The sequence below is a fragment of the Tachyglossus aculeatus genome, chromosome 3 (genome assembly GCF_015852505.1).
Source record: "Tachyglossus aculeatus isolate mTacAcu1 chromosome 3, mTacAcu1.pri, whole genome shotgun sequence".
NCBI lineage: Eukaryota > Metazoa > Chordata > Mammalia > Monotremata > Tachyglossidae > Tachyglossus > Tachyglossus aculeatus.
The window spans coordinates 99,777,652-99,798,209 of NC_052068.1; the positions used below are offsets into that span (position 1 = coordinate 99,777,652).

The 20,558-nt window shown below is 50.8% G+C and overlaps 1 protein-coding gene across 2 annotated transcripts in view; it reads right to left on the bottom strand.

The window, feature by feature from the left end:
- The window catches only part of UBAP1 (ubiquitin associated protein 1), a 65,662-nt gene extending 47,964 nt beyond the window's left edge, over positions 1 to 17,698 (bottom strand). For both annotated transcript variants that reach the window (XM_038744194.1, XM_038744193.1), the window contains exon 1: positions 17,645 to 17,698. The gene's annotated coding sequence lies outside the window, so the exon portion shown is untranslated. The remainder of the gene's footprint in view (positions 1 to 17,644) is intronic.
- Between the last annotated feature and the right edge of the window lie 2,860 nt (positions 17,699 to 20,558).

The following is a 20,558-nucleotide window of genomic DNA, read 5'->3' on the forward strand; positions in this document are numbered from 1 at the left end:
CCCGGGATTAGAACCCACGTCCTCTGACTCCCAGGCCCGTGCTCTATCCACTAGGCCATGATGTTTCCCACTATGGCTTTAAGTACTGGACATACAGTGCATTGTCTTCTTTGAGAAGAAGCATTCATGTCACCCTGAGAGTGATCCATACTCTGATCGCTTTCCAATTCAACTCTTCTCTTTACAGTTAAAATATTACTTGAATGAGGTCTGTTGCTCTCACATACAGTAGCTGAAAACAGCTCTTAAAAAAACCCGATTGGTGTATTCTAAATTCTAGTTGATGGAAATCAAACAAGCCTAGCATTTCAAGCGCTTATTCCCTAGAAGCTAAATTAAAGCCTAATTTTGGGGAGTTCATAGCACAGTAAAATTCTGCGTTCCTTAATTTACACACAATTCCTCAAACCTGCTTTTTGACCCTATAGATCCAATCTGTAGTTTATTTATTTAATGTTTGTCTCCCCCTGAAGAGTATAAGCTCCTTTGGGCAGGGAATGCATTTGTTTACTGTCAAACTGTACTCTCCCAAGCTCTCAGGACTGCGCTCTGCACACAGCTAGTGTTCAATAAATACGACCGACTGACTTTGAAAGCAAAGGATATTGGTACAAATGAATCAGTGGTCTTTACTGGGAACTTACTGTGTGTAGAACACCGGGCTAAGTACCTGGGAGAGTATGACAGAGTTGATGGGCACATTCCCTGCCCAAAATGAATTTACAGTCTAGACAGGTTGACAGACATTCAGACAGATTATGGCAATGTACCAAAATGCTGTATGATGCAGGGGAGAGTGAATACCGAGGCTTTAAAAGGTACAGATCCCAAAGTGTAGCTGACACAGACGGAAGAGGGAGTTTGGGGAGAGAGGGTTTAGTCATTTATTTAATGGTATTTATTGAGCATTTACTGTGTGCACAGCACTGTACTAACTGCTTGGAAAGTAAAATTCAGCCACAAATAAAAATGATCCCTGCCCAACAAAGGGCTCACAGTCTAGGGTCACAGTCTAGAAGCGGGGAGATAGACATCAAAAAAAGTAAACAGGCCTCAATGGCATCAATATAAACAGAATTAAATATCTATATATACATCATTAATAAAACAAATAGAATAATAAATATGTACATATAGACACAAGTGCTTTGGGGCAGGGAGGAGAGTAGAGCAGAGGGAGGAAGTCGTGGCAATGGGGAGGGGAGGGGGAGCAGAGGAAAGGGGGGGCTTAGTCTGGGAAGGCCTCCTGGAGGTAGTAAGCTTTCAGGAGGGCTTTGAAGAGGGGGAAGTGTGCTAGATTGGTGGATGTGAGGAGGGAGGGCATTCCGGGCCAGAGGAAGGACGTGGGCCGGGGGTCGACAGCGGGACAGGTGAGAACGAGGCACAGTGAGGAGGTGAGCGGCACCTGAGGAGCGGAGTGTGCAGGCGGGGCCGTAGAAGGAGAGAAGGGAGGTGAGGTAGGAGGGGGCAAGGTGATGGTCACTTTGAAGCCTTAGTACAGTGCTCTGCACATGGTAAGCGCTCAATAAATACGATTGATGATGATGAAGCCAATACTGAGGAGTTTTTGCTTGATACAGAGGTTGATACGCAACCACTAAAGATATTTGAGGACAGGGGGGTGACATGCCCAGAATGTTTCTGTAGAAAGATAATCCGGGCAGCAGAGTGAAGTATAGACTGAAGAGAGAAAGGAGGTTGGGAGATCAGAAAGGAGGCTGATGTGGTAATCTAGTCAGGTTAGGATGGAAAGGAATGGGTGGATCTTGGCGATGTTGTGACACTCAGACCGGCAGACTTTGGTGGTGGATTAGATGTGTGGGGTGAATGAGAGAGCGGATTCAAGGATGACACCAAGGTTGCGCGCTTGTGAGACGGGAAGGGTGGTGATGCCGTCCACAGTGACGGGAAAGTCAGGGAGAGGACAGGGTTTGAGAGGGAAGATAAGGACCCCAGTTTTGGACATGTTGAGTTTTAGGTGGCAGGAGGACATCCAGGTGGAGATGTCCTGAAGGCAGGAGGAGATGTGAGCCTGGAGGGAGGGAGAGAACAGGGTAGGAGATGTAGATTTGGATATCATCCGCATAGAGATGAGAGCTGAAGCCGTGGCAGCAGATGAGTTCACCAAGGGAATGAGTATAGATGGAGAACCAGGAGACCAAGAACTGACCCTTGAAGAACTCAGACAGTTAGGGGGTGGGAGGGGGACAAGGACCCCATGAAGGAGACTGAGAATGAACGGTCAGAGAGATAAAAGAACCAGGAGAGGATGGAGTCAGTGAAGCCAAGGCTGGATAACGTGTTGAGGAGAAGGGGATGGTCGATGGTGTCAAAGGCAGCTGAGAGGTCAAGGAGGATTAGGATAGAGTAGGAGCCGTTGGATTTGGCAAGGAGGTGACCTTTGAGAGGGCAGGTGACCTTTGAAAGGGGAGTTTCAATGGAGCGGAGGGAAGCCTGATTGGAAGGGGTCCAGAAGAGAGTTGGAGTTGAGGAATATGAGGCAACGAGTGTAAATGGCTCGCTCCAAGAGTTTGGAAAGAAAGGGCAGGAGGGAGATGGGGGCGACAAATGGAGGGGCCTGTGGGGTCAAGGGAGAATCGGGGAGACGTGGGCATGCTTGAAGGCAGAGGGGAAGAAGCCGTTGGAGAGTGAGCGGATGAAGATGGAAGTTAAGGAGGGTAGGGGGGAAGGGGCCAGAGTTTTTATAAGGTGAGAGGGAATGGGGTCAGAAGCACAAGTGGATGGGGTACCACTTGAGAGGAGGGAGGAGATCTCATCTGAAGATACTGCTGGGAAGGATGGGAAAGTAGAGGACGGGGTCGAGGGCAGGGAATGGAGAAGGGGGAATTCTCCTGGAGGAGAAGTGAATTTAAGGCTTGAAAAGGTGGGGACAGTGGTGGTCTGATATGAAGGGGGAAGGAGTTCCAGGCCAGAAGAGGACACGGGCAAGTGGTCAGAAGTGAGGCTGACAAGACAGAAGAACAGTGAGGAGGCCTGGGTCGAAGGAAAGAAGTGTGCGGGCGGAGTCGTAGTACAAAATCAGTGAGGAAAAGATAAGAGGGGGAGAGTGGCGATGGTAAGGAGTTACTGTTTGATATGGAGGTGAACGGGCAACCACTGGAGGGCTTCGAGGAATGGCGAGATGGAAACTAAACTTTTATTTTTTGAGAAAAATGATCTGGGCGGCAGAATCAAGGACTGAAGTGGGCAAGACACAAGGAAGGGAGGCCCGTGCAATAGTCAAGGAGGGATAGGAATGCTTGGATCAGCACAGGAGCAGTGTGGATAGAGAGGAGAGGGTAGATTTGAGCGATGTCATGAAAGTAGAACTGACAGGATTTGGTGACACTGAATATGTGGGCTTAATGAGAAGAGCTGAGGATAATGCCACAGTTACAGGCTTGGTGTCGGGGAGAATAGTGGTGCTGTCTGTAGTTGTGGGAAAGACTGGGGCAGAATAGGGTTTAAGTAGGAAGATGAGAAGTTCTGTTTTGGGCATGATAAATTTGAGGTGGGACATCCATCAGAGATGTCCTGAAGGTAGGAATAAGTGCGAGAGTGCAGAGTGCGAGAATGCAGAGAGAAGTCAGAGCTGGAGGAAAGATTTGGGAATCGTCCGCAAAGATGGCAGTTGAAGCCGTGGACGTGAATGATTTCTCCAAGGGAGTAGGTGGAGATGGAAACTAGAAGGGGATCCAGAACTGAGCCTTAAGGGAGGGGGGGAGACAGAGGAGAAGCCTGCAAGAGAAGCAGTGTTGTCTACAGGAGAGAGCAGGGGCCTGGGAATCAGAAGGACCTGGGTTCTGCATTCCTCCGCAAAAGACCTTCTGAATAATATTTTATAATGACATTGCATCACTGCAGTTGTACATCGGTCTGGCAGGCCAAGGTCCCCTGGGATTAGGGGGAAAATTAGGGAAGCAGCATGGCCCAGTGGTCTGGGAGTCAGAGGTCCTGGATTCTAATTCCAGTTCCAGTATTTGTCTGCTGGGTGATTTTGGGTCAGTCACTCAGCTTCTCTGTGCCTCAGTCTCCTCATCTGTAAAATGGGAATTAAATCCTACTCCCTCCTACTTAGACTGTGAGCCCTATATAGGACAGGGACTTTGCCCAACCTGATTACCCTTGCTATCTACCCCAGTGCTTAGTACAATGTCTGGCACAAAGTGTTTAAAAAGTAAAATTTTTTTTAAAAAGTTTTTTTTAAACTGTCCCAAGAAAGGAATGAGAACATTCACTGCAAACTTTAAATTCCACAGTTTTTTTAAGAAAAATATAGAAAAATATTTTCTGCGATACATAAGAAAATTTAGCTACTATAGGAAATAAACCCCAGGGATTAAGACTGCATGCTTATTACTTATACAGGAATCAACCAACCATCTTTACTGAGTGTTTACTGTGTGCAGAGCACTATACTAAGCACTTGGGAGAGTACAATAACCCAGAGTTGCTGGAAATGCTCCCTGACCACAAGGAGTTTACAGTCCAGAGAGGGGAAATTCATTCATATCCCAGTCAATGAGTGATTACAAAAATGCTTTTCAACTCTGAGTTTACCCAATGGGAATTACCAAGTCTGTGTTTTTCAATACCCTGGGAAATAAGGCTTGCATGCAATGTGAAAGCCCTATTTTCCTAACTAGGCCCTATCTAATAAAATCACTGCAACATAGAAATAGTTTAGAGGAGCCACAGCATATTTAATCTTAGTGACTATGCCTAGTCAGAGCAAAGAAAGAAATACTGATAGAAAATTAACATTTGTGAAATTGTTCACACATTGTTCAAATTGAAATTGCTCAATACAAAAACTTCACGGGCTGCTGCTTGCCTGCCTCTCACTGTGACCCTTCTTGCCTGGATGGATAATTCCTTCTGGAATCTTAAATCCAGACGCAGGCCACACTAAGGGAAGAGATCCTTTTGTTGGGGAGAGGAAACCACCGCATATTTCTCTGACAACCGGAACAACTTTGCTGTTAAAAATGAATATCTGAAATAGAAAAAAAGAGTTTGTGCTCAAAATGATCTCACACTATTGTTTCTGAAAAGCTACATATGGGAAGCCCTCAGAGCTAGCCTGTTCATTTGGGGCAGGAACAAAATACTAAAATTGGTATCTGTGGCTCGGTCCAGTAAGACTTGTCCATCAGGAAAGCTTTAAGACGGCCTGCTAGAAAGACTTCAGAGGTTCCTCATTATCAACTTCCCTCCTATCTATAAACAGGCTTCAGAATTGGAACGAGTATAAAATGAAGTGACGCTGGCCTGGCAAATCATTTTTTTTGTGCTACAAGTTGAAGAGAAGGTAGTGACTGTGGACTTCCCTTGAAGAGGTTTGGACCTGAATGTCGCCACTACGTCCTTCAACACCAAGACGGAAAAAAAGAAAATGGGGTAATGAAACTGTCCTGTTTCAAACTCTGGAAGGAAAGGTATCGTGAGGGCACTTGAAAGTGTTACACTGAGGATAACGCCAGTCTCTGGCAGCAGAGTGGCCAACTACTGAAAATAATTTTGACAGTGTGAAAAAAGTGACTGACTTACCATCTCACATTCTGTAAAAATCTGTCAGGAAAAAAACTGAGAAATTGGGCAACATTTATGGTGTCTGTTTGGGCCATTGCTAGGCGATGTCAAGAGCCCAGAAAACGAAGGTAGAGTACTGCAGGGTGGGAAATCCAGGGGCGGAGGAGGAAGGAGGGGGTGTTTTCTTTTTAATGGCACTTGCTAAGCACCTAGTAGACCAGAAACTGCACTAATGCTAAGGTATGAGGCAACTAGATTGGGCAAAGGCCCTGTCTCAAATGGGGCTCAGAGTCCAATATGAAGGGTGGATGATGCAATCCCAATTCTACCGATGAGGTAACAGGCACAGGGAAGTTAAGTGACTTGCCCAAGATCGCCCAGCAGACAAGCGGTATTGGAGGAGGCTACAAGTTAACAAGTTAACTTCCAGACAGTGAACACGCTGTTGGGTAGGGACTGTCTCTATATGTTGCCAATTTGTACTTCCCAAGCGCTTAGTACAGTGCTCTGCACACAGTAAGCGCTCAATAAATACAAATGAATGAATGAATGAACTGGAAGTCACAGCTGCTCCCCTTCTCCTCTAGCCTGTAAGCTCGTTGTGGGCGGGGCATGTGTCTACCAACTCTGTTGTAAAATAGAGAAGCAGCGTGGCTCGGTAGGAAACAGCCCGGGCTTTGGAGTCAGAGGTCATGGGTTCAAATCCCAGCTCCGCCAACTGTCAGCTGTGTGACTCTGGGCAAGTCACGTAACTTCTCTGGGCCTCGGTTACCTCATCTGTAAAATGGGGATTAAGACTGTGAGCCCCACAAGGGCAACCTGATCACCTTGTAATCTCCCCAGTGCTTAGAACAGTGCTTTGCACGTAGTAAGTGCTTAATAAATGCCATCATTATTATTATTGTTACTCTCCCGAGGGCTCGTTACAGTGCTCTGCACACAGTAAGCGCTCAATCTATTCAACTGACTGATTGACTGCCTGACAGTCACAAAGCTCTCAGTAGCAGGCCCATGCCTCTCTTCCAGGGCCACTGACTGAGGGCAGAAGGAAAAGGCACCATACTTCACCCTGCTGCCCAGATTGCTTTTCTTTAAAAAAGCAAAAAACAAAGCTCTCTCCACTCTTTCAAGAGCCTCCAGTGGTTGCCCCTCCCCGACTCTGCCTGACAGAAACTCCTACACATCGGTTTAAAAGTACTCAATCGGCCCACCCTCGCCTACCTTAACTCGCTAATTTGCTATTACCACGCCGTCCACACAGTTCCTCTAAAGCCAACTGACTTCTTTGGGCAATCTACCTCACTTGGTCTCCATACCCAAAACTACCTTCTCGTAAATTCTCAAACTGACGCCTTAACCGCCGCCGTGTGCAGTGAACTGAACACCCCTGGCTCCCCCGTCCCTCTGCCGATCTTGTACCACTAACCCGCAACCTTGGATCAATCACCTCTACGGTTGGCTTCCTCCGCCTCTGTGCCCGAGCTGTGGGGCAAGCTGTTGGAGGAAATCCAGACCTTGTCCATCTTAAATCCATTTTTATCTGCTTCAGTTTGACCCTCTCCACTGCCCAACAAGACGTCTCCTTCATAATTCACTCCCATACCCACTTCCCCCACCAGCTGTTCCAGACAGTCAATTCCTCAAACCCCCACCATCGCTTTCCCCTAATGACCTGGCCACATACTTCATCAACAAAATTAAAACCACCAGCCATGAGCTCCCTAAAATCTCCCCTTCCTCCTCCAGCCTCTTTGACTCTCCCTATATTCCCTGTAGTAACCCAGGATGAAATCTCCCAGCTTCACCTATGGTTCTGACCCCATCCCTTCATACCTTCTGAAAACACTTGCAACCTCTCTTCTTCCCTCCCTAACTGCCATCTTCAACTGTTCACTTTCCAACAGCTTCTCTGCTTTTCAAACACACTTATGTATCCTCTCGGCTAAAAAAAAAAACAAAAAACAAACAAACCCTAGACCTCACGGCTCCCTCCAGTTATTGCCCTGCTTCTCTCTTACCATTTCTCTCCTAACTCCTTGAGAGAGTTGTTTATAACCACTGTCTCTTCCTCTCCTCCAGTTCTCTCCTACTCCCCTCCAATCTGGCTTCTGTCCCCTTCCCTTCACAGAAACAACAACCCTCTCTAAAGTACCCAAAGACCTTCTCACCAAATCTGATGGCCTCTACTCCATCCTAATCCTCCTAAACCTCTCAGCCACCTTTAGACCACTGTAGGCCACTCTCTTTTCCTTATTATTAATCATATTTATTGAGAGCTTACTGTACGAAGTGCTTGGTGACCCTGTCCTTTCTTGGGTCTCCTCCAATCTCTCTGACCGCTCTTTCTTCATCTCATTGGTGGGCTCCTCCTCGGCCTCCCACCCCCAAACTGTGGGGGTCCCTCAAGACTCAGTTCTAGGCCCACTTCTATTTTCTCTCTACACCCGCTCCCTTGGAGAACTCATTTGCTCCCATGAATTCAACTACCACCTCTATGAGGATGATTCCCAAATCTACAATCTCCATCCCTGCCTCTCTCATTCACTCATTCAATAGTATGGAGCGCTTACTGTGTGCAGAGCACTGTACTAAGCACTTGGGAAGTACAAATCGGCAACATATAGAGATGGTCCCTACCCAACAATGGGCTCACAGTCTAGAAGGGGGAGATAGACAACATAACAAAACAAGCAGGCAGGTGTTAATACCATCAGAATAAATAGAATTATTGCTATATACACATCATCAATAATATAAAGTAATAAGTATGTTCAAATATACACAAGTGCTGTGGGGAAGGGAAGGGGGTAGGGCAGAGGGAGGGAGGGGGAGATGAGGAGGGGAGGAGGAGAGGAAAGGGGGGGTCAGTCTGGGAAGGCCTCCTGGAGTAGGTGAGCTCTCAGTAGGGCTTTGAAGGGAGGAAGAGAGCTAGTTTGGCGGATGTGAGGAGGGAGGGCATTCCAGGCCAGAGGTAAGACTTGGGACAAGGGTCCACGGCGGGACAGGTGAGAACGAGGCACAGGGAGGAGGTGAGCAACAGAAGAGTTGGGGGTGCAGGCTGGGCTGGAGAAGGAGAGAAGGGAGGTGAGGTAGGAGGGGGCAAGGTGATGGAGAGCCCTGAAGCTGCGAGTGAGGAGTTTCTGCTTGATTCGAAGGTTGACAGGCAACCACTGGAGATTTTTGAGGAGGGGCGTGGTGACATGCCCAGATCGTTTTTGTACAAAGATAATGCGGGCAGCAGAATAAAGTATAGACTGAAGGGGGGAGGGACAGGACGATGGGAGGTCAGAAAGGAGGCTGATGCAGTAATCCAGTTGGGATAGGATGAGGGATTGAACCAGCAAGGCATCGGTTTGGATGGAGAGGAAAGAGCGGATCTTGGCGATGCTGTGGAGGTGAGACCGAGACCGGCAGGTTTTGGTGACAGATTGGATGTGTGGGGTGAACAACACAGCAGAGTCGAGGATGACACCAAGGTTGCGGGCTTGTGAGACGGGAAGGATGGCAGTGCCGTCTACAGTGATGGGAAAGTCAGAGAGAGGACAAGGTTTGGGAGGGAAGATAAGGAGCTCAGTTCTTGGACATGTTGAGTTTTAGATGGTGGGCAGACATCCAGATGGAGATGTCCTGAAGGCAGGATGTAGATTTGGGTGTCATCAGCGTAGAGATGATGGTGGAAGCCGTGGGAGCGAATGAGTTCACCAAGGGAGTGACTATAGATGGAGAACAGAAGGGGACCAAGAGCTGACGCTATAGGAACCTCTACAGTAAGGGGATGGGAGGGGGAGGGGGAGCCCGCGAAGGAGACTGAGAAGGAATGGCCAGAGAGATAAGAGGAGAATGAGGACAGGATGGAGTCTGTGAAGCCAAGGTTGGATAGCGTGCAATCTCGCATTTCCTCCTGCCTTCAAGACTCTACCTGGATGTCCCCCCGACACCTCAAATTGAACGAGTCCAAAACAGAGCTCCGTATCTTCCCACCCAAACCCTGTCCTCCCGCTGTTTTTCCCATTACGGTAGACAATGCCACTATCCTCCCTACCTCACAAACCTGTAACCTTGGTATTGTCCTTGACTTGCTTCTCTCATTCCACACACTCATTCAATCTGTCACCAGATCACGTCACTTCTACCTTCACAACATTGATAAGATCCGCCCTTTCCTCTCCATTCCAAACTGCGACCGCGCTGATCACCTTATCTGGCCTTGACCACTGCCTCTACCACCTCGCTGACCTCCCGGCCTCCTGTCTCCCCCCACTCCAATCCACATTTCACTCTGCCGCACGAATCGTTTACCAATGACGTTCGGTTCCTATCTCCCCACTCCTCAGCGACTTCCGCTGAAATCAGAGGGTGCGAGTGTTTTCGTAAGACACGGAGGGCTGGGATCCTCTAAATTGTGGATTATGATTAACAGTGATATTAATAACGATTATGACGGAGGGCAGGGAACGGATCTACCGACCCTCTCGTGTTCTCCCAAGAGCTGAAGTCCAGTGCTCTGCCCAGAGTATGCGCTCGACGAGTACCATGGGTCGATGGGGTTGCAGACACAGGTGAAGGGATTTTAGATTGTGAAAACAAGTGGGAAATCTCCTTGAGGCGCAGAGTCACCGGGTCGCGGTGCAGGGCCAACAGGATTCCTCCTGCCGTTACCCCCATTTGGCCCTGAAATAGTCTTACTGGCTTTACGGACATGACCAATTTTAGGCTGCTTTTATGGACTTCTCATGGACTGGATGAATGAATGATTGTACGAATGAGTCAGAAGGTCACAGGTTCCAAATCCGGCTCCACCACTTCTCTGCTGTGTGACCTGGGGCAAGTCACTTGGCTTCTCCAGGCCTCCGTTCCCTCATCTGTAAAATGGGGATGGAGACCGCGAGCCCCACGTGGGACAGGGGACCGCGTCCAACCCGGTTTGCCAGCACTTAGTACGGCGTCTGACACGTAGTAAGCGCTTAACAAATATCATTCATGCATTCACTCGTATTGAGCCCTTACTGTGTGCAGAACACTGTACTAAGTGCTTGGGGAGTACAATTCAGCAACAGAGACAATCCCTGCCCAGCAACGGGCTCACAATCTAGAAATCATAATTACTATTATTATTATTATTATTCCCTTTCCTCCTGCCACCTCTCCCCTCTCTGGGATTGGGGCATATCCATCCCTCCCTCCCTCCGTCCAGCCCAGCGCCCCAACACACACCCACCCCCACATCCCTCTTTCCCTCAGGACCCCAACCCCACCCCTGCTCCTATTCCTCCCCCTCACTCATTCATGCATTCACTTTTATTGACTGAGCGCTTCCTGGGTGCAGAGCACTGTACTAAGCGCTTGGAAAGTACAATTCGGCAACAGAGACGATCCCTGCCCACAACAGGCTCACAGTCTAGAAGGGGGAGACAGGCGTCAATATCAACAGACAAAATTAAAGATCTGTACACCTCATTAATCGAATAAATAGAACAACAACTCTGCACTTTCATTCATTCTATCGTATTGACTGAGCGCTTCCTGGACACAGAACACTGGACTAAGCGCTGGGAGAGTATTCATTCATTCAATCATATTGATTGAGGGCTTCCTGTGTGCGGAGCACTAGGCTAAGCGCTGGGAAAGCATTCATTCATTCATTCCATCATACTGACTGAGCGCTTCCTGTGTGCAGAACACTGGGCTAAGCGCTTGGAAAGCATTCATTCATTCATTCCATCGTACTGACTGAGCGCTTCCTGGATGCGGAGCACTGGGCTAAGCGCTTGGAAAGTATTCATTCATTCCATCGTATTAATTGAGTGCTTCCCGTGTGCGGAACACTAGGCTGGGCGCTTGGAAAACATTCATCCATTCACTCCATCGTACTGATTGAGCGCTTCCTGGGTTGGGGAGAACTGGGCTGAGCCCTTGGAAAGCATTCACTCATTCATTCATTGGGGAAGCAGCGTGGCTCAGTGGAAAGAGCCCGGACTTTGGAGTCAGGGGTCATGGGTTCGAGTCCTGGCTCTGCCACTTGTCAGCTGTGTGACTCTGGGCAAGTCGCTTCACTTCTCTGGGCCTCAGTTCCCTCATCTGGAAAATGGGGATGAAGACTGTGGGACGGTCCCTGTGGGACAACCTGATCACCTTGTATACCCCTAGCGCTTAGAACAGTGCCTTGCACATAGTAAGCGTTTAATAAAATGCCATTATTATTATTATTATTCATGCCATCGCACTGACTGAGCACTTCCTGGGTGCGGAGCACTGGGCTAAGCGCCTGGAAAGCATTCACTCATTCATTCCATCGCACCGACTGAGCGCTTCCTGGGTGCGGAGCACTGGGCTGAGCACTTGGAAAGCATTCATTCGTTCATTCCATCGCACCGACTGAGTGCTTCCTGGGTGCGGAGCACTGGGCTGAGCGCTTGGAAAGTATTCATTCATTCATTCCATCGCACCGACTGAGCACTTCCTGGGTGCGGAGCACTGGGCTGAGTGCTTGGAAAGTATTCATTCATTCACTCCATCGTACTGACTGAGCGCTTCCTGGGTCGGGGAGGACTGGGCTGAGCGCCTGGAAAGCATTCATTCATTCATTCCATCGCACTGACTGAGCGCTTGGAAAGTATTCATTCATTCACCCCACAGTATTGGTTGAGTGCTTCCTGGGTGCGGAGCACTGGGCTGAGCGCCTGGAAAGCATTCATTCATTCATTCATTCCATCGCACTGACTGAGCGCTTCCTGGGTGCGGAGCACTGGGCTGAGCGCCTGGAAAGCATTCATTCATTCATTCCACCGTACTGATTGAGCGCATCTTGGGTCGGGAAGCACTGGGCTGAGCGCCTGGAAAGCATTCATTCATTCATTCCTTCCATCGCACTGACTGAGCGCTTCCCGGGTGCGGAGCACTGGGCTGAGCGCTTGGAAAGCATTCACTCATTCATTCCGTCGCACTGACTGAGCGCTTCCCGTGTGTGGAACACTAGGCTGAGCGCTTGGAAAACATTCATTCATTCACCCCATCGTACTGATTGAGCGCTTCTTGGGTCAGGGAACACTGGGCTGAGCGCTTGGAAAGCATTCACTCATTCACTCCATCGCACCGACTGAGCGCTTCCTGGGTGCGGAGCACTGGGCTGAGCGCCTGGAAAGCATTCATTCATTCGTTCCACAGTATTGGTTGAGCGCTTCCTGGGTGCGGAGCACTGGGCTGGGCGCCTGGAAAGCATTCACTCATTCATTCCATCGCACCGACTGAGCGCTTTGAAAGTATTCATTCATTCATTCACTCCACAGTATTGACTGAGCGCTTCCTGGGTGCGGAGCGCTGGGCTGAGCGCCTGGAAAGCATTCATTCATTCGTTCATTCCATCGCACCGACTGAGCGCTTGGAAAGTATTCATTCATTCACTCCATCGCACCGACTGAGCGCTTCCTGGGTGCGGAGCACTGGGCTAAACGCTTGGAAAGCATTCATTCGTTCATTCGTTCATTCCATCGCACTGACTGAGCGCTTCCCGCGTGCGGAACACTAGGCTAGGCGCTTAGAAAACATTCATTCATTCACTCCATCGCACTGACTGAGCGCTTCCGGCGTGCGGAACACTAGGCTGAGCGCTTGGAAAACATTCATTCATTCACTCCATCGTACTGATTGAGCGCTTCCTGGGTCGGGGAGCACTGGGCTGAGCGCCTGGAAAGCATTCACTCATTCATTCATTCCATCGCACTGACTGAGCGCTTCCCAGGTGCGGAGCACTGACTGAGCGCTTGGAAAGCATTCACTCATTCATTCCATCGCACCGACTGAGCGCTTCCTGGGTGCGGAGCACTGGGCTGAGCGCTTGGAAAGCATTCACTCATTCACTCCATCGCACTGACTGAGCGCTTCCTGGGTCAGGGAGCACTGGGCTGAGCGCCTGGAAAGTATTCATTCATTCATTCCATCGCACCGACTGAGCGCTTCCTGGGTGCGGAGCACTGGGCTGAGCGCCTGGAAAGCATTCATTCATTCATTCCACCGTACTGATTGAGCGCATCTTGGGTCGGGAAGCACTGGGCTGAGCGCCTGGAAAGCATTCATTCATTCATTCCTTCCATCGCACCGACTGAGCGCTTCCCGGGTGCGGAGCACTGGGCTGAGCGCCTGGAAAGCATTCACTCATTCATTCCGTCGCACTGACTGAGCGCTTCCCGTGTGTGGAACACTAGGCTGAGCGCTTGGAAAACATTCATTCATTCACCCCATCGTACTGATTGAGCGCTTCTTGGGTCAGGGAACACTGGGCTGAGCGCTTGGAAAGCATTCACTCATTCACTCCATCGCACCGACTGAGCGCTTCCTGGGTGCGGAGCACTGGGCTGAGCGCCTGGAAAGCATTCATTCGTTCATTCCATCGCACCGACTGAGCGCTTCCTGGGTGCGGAGCACTGGGCTGAGCGCCTGGAAAGCATTCACTCATTCATTCATTCCACCGCACTGACTGAGCGCTTCCCGGGTGCGGAGCACTGACTGAGCGCCTGGAAAGCATTCATTCATTCACTCCATCGCACCGACTGAGCGCTTCCTGGGTGCGGAGCACTGGGCTGAGCGCTTGGAAAGTATTCATTCATTCACTCCACAATATTGGTTGAGCGCTTCCTGGGTCGGGGAGCACTGGGCTGAGCGCTTGGAAAGTATTCATTCATTCACTCCACAATATTGGTTGAGCGCTTCCTGGGTCGGGGAGCACTGGGCTGAGCGCCTGGAAAGCATTCACTCATTCATTAATTCCAGCGCACTGACTGAGCGCTTCCCGGGTGCGGAGCACTGGCTGAGCGCCTGGAAAGCATTCATTCATTCATTCGTTTATTCCATCGCACTGACTGAGCGCTTGGAAAGTATTCATTCATTCACTCCACAGTATTGGCCGAGCGCTTCCTGGGTGCGGAGCACTGGGCTGAGCGCTTGGAAAGCATTCATTCATTCATTCCATCGCACTGACTGAGCGCTTCCTGGGTGCGGAGCACTGGGCTGAGCGCTTGGAAAACATTCATTCATTCATTCATTCATTCCATCGCACTGACTGAGCGCTTCCCGGGTGCGGAGCACTGACTGAGCGCCTGGAAAGCATTCATTCATTCACTCCATCGCACCGACTGAGCGCTTCCTGGGTGCGGAGCACTGGGCTGGGCGCTTGGAAAGCATTCATTCATTCATTCCATCGCACTGACCGAGCGCTTCCTGGGTCGGGGAGCACTGGGCTGAGCGCCTGGAAAGTATTCATTCATTCATTCCATTGCACTGACTGAGCGCTTCCTGGGTGCGGAGCACTGGGCTGAGCGCCTGGAAAGCATTCATTCATTCATTCCATCGCACTGACTAAGCGCTTCCCGGGTGCAGAGCACTGGCTGAGCGCCTGGAAAGCATTCATTCATTCACTCCATCGCACCGACTGAGCGCTTCCTGGGTGCGGAGCACTGGGCTGAGCGCCTGGAAAACATTCATTCATTCATTCCATCGCACTGACTGAGCGCTTCCTGGGTCGGGGAGCACTGGGCTGAGCGCTTGGAAAGTATTCATTCATTCACTCCACAATATTGGTTGAGCGCTTCCTGGGTCGGGGAGCACTGGGCTGAGCGCTTGGAAAGTATTCATTCATTCACTCCACAATATTGGTTGAGCGCTTCCTGGGTCGGGGAGCACTGGGCTGAGCGCCTGGAAAGCATTCATTCATTCATTCATTCATTCCACCGCACTGACTGAGCGCTTCCCGGGTGCGGAGCACTGGGCTGAGCGCCTGGAAAGCATTCATTCATTCACTCCATCACACCGACTGAGCGCTTCCTGGGTGCGGAGCACTGGGCTGAGCGCTTGGAAAGTATTCATTCATTCACTCCACAATATTGGTTGAGCACTTCCTGGGTCGGGGAGCACTGGGCTGAGCGCCTGGAAAGCATTCATTCATTCATTCATTCCATCGCACTGACTGAGCGCTTCCCGGGTGCGGAGCACTGGCTGAGCGCCTGGAAAGCATTCATTCATTCACTCCATCACACCGACTGAGCGCTTCCTGGGTGCGGAGCACTGGGCTGAGCGCTTGGAAAGCATTCATTCATTCACTCCACAGTACTGGTTGAGTGCTTCCTGGGTCGGGGAGCACTGGGCTGAGCGCCTGGAAAGTATTCATTCATTCATTCCATCGCACTGACTGAGCGCTTCCTGGGTGCAGAGCACTGGGCTAAGCGCCTGGAAAGCATTCATTCATTCATTCCATCACACTGACTGAGCGCTTCCTGGGTGCGGAGCACTGGGCTGAGCGCTTGGAAAGCATTCACTCATTCGTTCCATCGCACTGACTGAGCGTTTCCCGGGTGCGGAGCACTGGGCTAAACGCTTGGAAAGCATTCATTCGTTCATTCGTTCATTCCATCGCACTGACTGAGCGCTTCCCGCGTGCGGAACACTAGGCTGGGCGCTTAGAAAACATTCATTCATTCACTCCACCGCACTGACTGCGCGCTTCCCGTGTGCGGAACACTAGGCTGAGCGCTTGGAAAACATTCATTCATTCACTCCATCGTACTGACTGAGCGCTTCCTGGGTCGGGGAGCACTGGGCTGAGCGCCTGGAAAACATTCATTCATTCATTCATTCCATCGCACTGACTGAGCAATTCCTGGGTGCAGAGCACTAGGCTGGGCGCTTGGAAAACATTCATTCATTCATTCCATTGCACTGATTGAGCGTTTCCTGGGTGCGGAGCACTAGGCTGAGCGCTTGGAAAGTATTCATTCATTCACTCCACAATATTGGTTGAGCACTTCCTGGGTCGGGGAGCACTGGGCTGAGTGCCTGGAAAGCATTCATTCATTCATTCCATCGCACCGACTGAGCGCTTCCTGGGTGCGGAGCACTGGGCTGAGCGCTTGGAAAGCATTCATTCATTCACTCCACAGTACTGACTGAGCGCTTCCTGGGTGCGGAGCACTGGGCTGAGCGCCTGGAAAGCATTCATTCATTCATTCCATCGCACTGACTGAGCGCTTGGAAAGTATTCATTCATTCACTCCACAGTATTGGTTGAGCGCTTCCTGGGTGCGGAGCACTGGGCTGAGCGCTTGGAAAGCATTCACTCATTCATTCCATAGCACCGACTGAGTGCTTCCTGGGTGCGGAGCACTGGGCTGAGCGCCTGGAAAGCATTCACTCATTCATTCATTCCATCGCACTGACTGAGCGCTTCCCGGGTGCGGAGCACCGGGCTGAGCGCCTGGAAAGCATTCATTCATTCATTCCATCGCACCGACTGAGCGTTTCCTGGGTGCGGAGCACTGGGCTGAGTGCTTGGAAAGCATTCACTCATTCATTCTATCGCACCGACTGAGCGCTTCCTGGGTGCGGAGCACTGGGCTGAGCGCTTGGAAAGTATTCATTCATTCACTCCACAGTACTGACTGAGCGCTTCCTGGGTCGGGGAGCACTGGGCTGAGCGCCTGGAAAGCATTCACTCATTCGTTCATTCCATCGCACTGACTGAGCGCTTCCCGGGTGCGGAGCACTGGGCTGAGCGCCTGGAAAGCATTCATTCATTCATTCGTTTATTCCATCGCACTGACTGAGCGCTTGGAAAGTATTCATTCATTCACTCCACAGTATTGGCCGAGCGCTTCCTGGGTGCGGAGCACTGGGCTGAGCGCTTGGAAAGCATTCATTCATTCATTCCATCGCACTGACTGAGCGCTTCCTGGGTGCGGAGCACTGGGCTGAGCGCTTGGAAAACATTCATTCATTCATTCATTCCATCGCACTGACTGAGCGCTTCCTGGGTCGGGGAGCACTGGGCTGAGCGCCTGAAAAGCATTCATTCATTCATTCGTTCATTCCATCGCACCGACTGAGCGCTTGGAAAGCATTCATTCATTCACCCCACAGTATTGGCTGAGCGCTTCCTGGGTGCGGAGTACTGGGCACGGCATTCATTCATTCATTCACTCCGCCGTAGCGCCTGGGCGCGTCCTGCGTGCGGAGCGCTGGGCTAAGCACAATTGGGCGGCTGAGGGAAGGCCCCCCCTCACCCACCCCCGCGCTGGGCGCCAAGTAGGGAAGGGAAGGGAAGGCCCCGCTTCCCGTCCCCACTTACCCGAGGATCTCGGGGCAGCCCCGCAGCCCCCGGCTCCGCTCCCCGTCAGGGTCCCGGGCCTCGGCCCGGCCTACTCCCCGACCCCGCCGCCGCCGCCGCCATCTTGGACGGCTTCACTTCCCCGCCCGCCCCCCAGCCGGCGTCTGACGTCACCGCGTCGCCGCACGCGCGGCGCCGACCAATGGGAGGGCGCGGAGGTGACGTCACCCCCCTCCCTCCGCGCGCGCCCCCCCCCAGGGAGGCCGGCCGGCCGTCGTGAGGCGATGGACGGTCGTCGTGAGGCGATGGAGGGAGGCGCGCTAAGCGCTGTTCTAGGCGCTGGGGTGGCGTTTGCTGAGCGCTTACTACGGGCCCAGCACTGTTCTAAACGCTGGGATTTGTTCAGCCCTTACTATGGGCCGAGCGCCGAGTGGGGCTCCCCGGCTTCAGCCCCATTTTACACGTGAGGGAACGCAGGCCCACAGAAGTTAAGTGGTGATGATGATGATGGCGTTTGTTAAGCGCTTACTATGTGCAAAGCACTGTTCTAAGCGCTGGGGTGGATACAAGGTGATCAGGTTGTCCCACGGGGGGCTCCCAGTCTTCATCCCCATTTTACAGATGAGGTAAGTGAGGCACAGAGAAGTGACTTGGCCAAAGTCACCCAGCTGACAACTGGCAGAGCCGGGGTTTGAACCCGTGACCTCTGACTCCAAAGCCCGGGCTTTTTTCCACTGAGCCACGCTGCTTCTTGTCCCAAGTGGGGCTCCCAGGCTTCAGCCCCGTTTTACAGATGAGGTCACTGAGGCCCAGAGAAGTGAAGTGACTTGCCCAAAGTCACACAGCTGACGAGTGGCAGAGCTGGGATTTGAACCCGTGACTTCTGACTCCAAAGCCCGGGCTTTTTTCCACTGAGCCACGCTGCTTCTTGTCCCAAGTAGGGCTCCCAGGCTTCAGCCCCGTTTTACACGTGAGGGAACGGAGGCCCACAGAAGTTAATTGATGATGATGATGATGGCATTTGTTATGCGCTTACTATGTGCAAAGCACTGTTCTCAGCAGTGGGGAGGTTACAGGGTGAGCAGGTTGTCCCATGGGGGGCTCCCAGTCTTCATCCCCATTTTACAAATGAGGTCACTGAGGCACAGAGAAGTGAAGTGACTTGCCCAAAGTCACACAGCTGACAAGTGGCAGAGCCGGGATTTGAACACATGACCTCTGACTCCAAAGCCCGGGCTTTTTTCCACTGAGCCACGCTGCTTCTTGTCCCAAGTGGTTGTCCCAAGTGGGGCTCCCAGGCTTCATCCCCATTTTACACATGAGGGAACGGAGGCCCACACAAGTTAAGTGATGATGATGATGGCATTTGTTAAGCGCTTACTATGTGCAAAGCACTGTTCTAAGCGCTGGGGAGGCTACAAGGTGATCAGGTTGTCCCATGGGGGGCTCCCAGTCTTCATCCCCATTTTACAGATGAGGTAACTGAGGCACAGAGAAGTTAAGCGACTTGCCCAAAGTCACACAGCTGACATTTGGTGGAGCCGGGATTTGAACCCGTGACCTCTGACTCCAAACCCCGGGCTCTTTCCACTGAGCCACGCTGCTTCTCTATAATAACGGTATGTGCCAAGCACTGTTTTAAGCGCCGGGAGAGATCCGGGGTTATCAGGTTGCCCCACGTGGGGCTCACAGTCTTCATCCCCATTTTCCAGATGAGGTAACTTGAGGCCCAGAAAAGTTAAGTAATAATAATAATGGCATTTGTTAAGTGCTTCCTATGTGCCAAGCTCTGTTCTAAGTGCTGGAGGATACTAGGTCGTCAGGTTGCCCCACGTGAGCCTCACGGTCTTCATCCCCATTTTACACATGAGGGAACAGAGGCTCAGAAAAGTTAATCAATAATAATAATGGTATTTGTTAAGCGCTTACTATGTGCCAAGCACTGTTCTAAGCGCTGGAGGATACTAGGTCATCAGGTTGCCCCACGTGAGCCTCACAGTCTCCATCCCCATTTTACACATGAGGGAACAGAGACCCAGAAAAGTTAAGCAATAATAATAATGGTATTTGTTAAGCGCTTATTATATGCCAAGCACTGTTCTAAGTGCTGGGGGAGATCCAAGGTAATCAGGTTGTCCTTCGTGGGGCTCACAGTCTTAATCACCATTTTACACATGAGGTAACGGAGGCCCAGAGAAGTTAACTAATAATAATAATAGTAATAATGGTATTTGTTAAGCGCTTACTATGTGCCAAGCACTGTTCTAAGTGCTGGGGGAGATCCAAGGTACTCAGGTTGTCCCACGTGGAGCCCACAGTCGTCATCCCCATTTTACACATGAGGTAATGGAGGCCCAGAGAAGTTAAGTCATAATAATAATAGTAGTAATGATGGTATTTGTTAAGTGCTTACTATGGGCCAAGCACTGTTCTAAGCGCTGGGGGAGATACAAGGTAATAGTAATAAGGGTATTTATTAAGCACTTACTATGTGCCAAGCTCTGTTCTAAGCACTGGAATAATGATGGTATTTGTTAAGCCCTTACTATGGGCAAAGCATTGTTCTAAGCACTGGGGTAGATACAAGGTAATAATAATAATGGTATTAAGCATTTACTATGTGCCAAGCACTGGAATAATGATGGTATTTGTTAAGCCCTTACTATGGGCCAAGCACTGTTCTAAGCGCTGGGGTAGATCCAGGGTACTCAGGTTGTCCCCCTGGGGCTTGCAGTCTTCATCCCCAGTTTGCAGATGACATAACTGAGGCCCCATAGAAGTTAAGTGGCTTGCCCAAGGTCACCCAGCAGACCAGTAGCGGAGCCGGGATTAGAACCCACGACCTCCGACTCCCAAGCCTGGGCTCTTGCCGCTAAGCCAAGCTGCTTCCCCGATCAGAATGGGAGACAAAGCTTGGGAAAAGTGGGGCAGAATC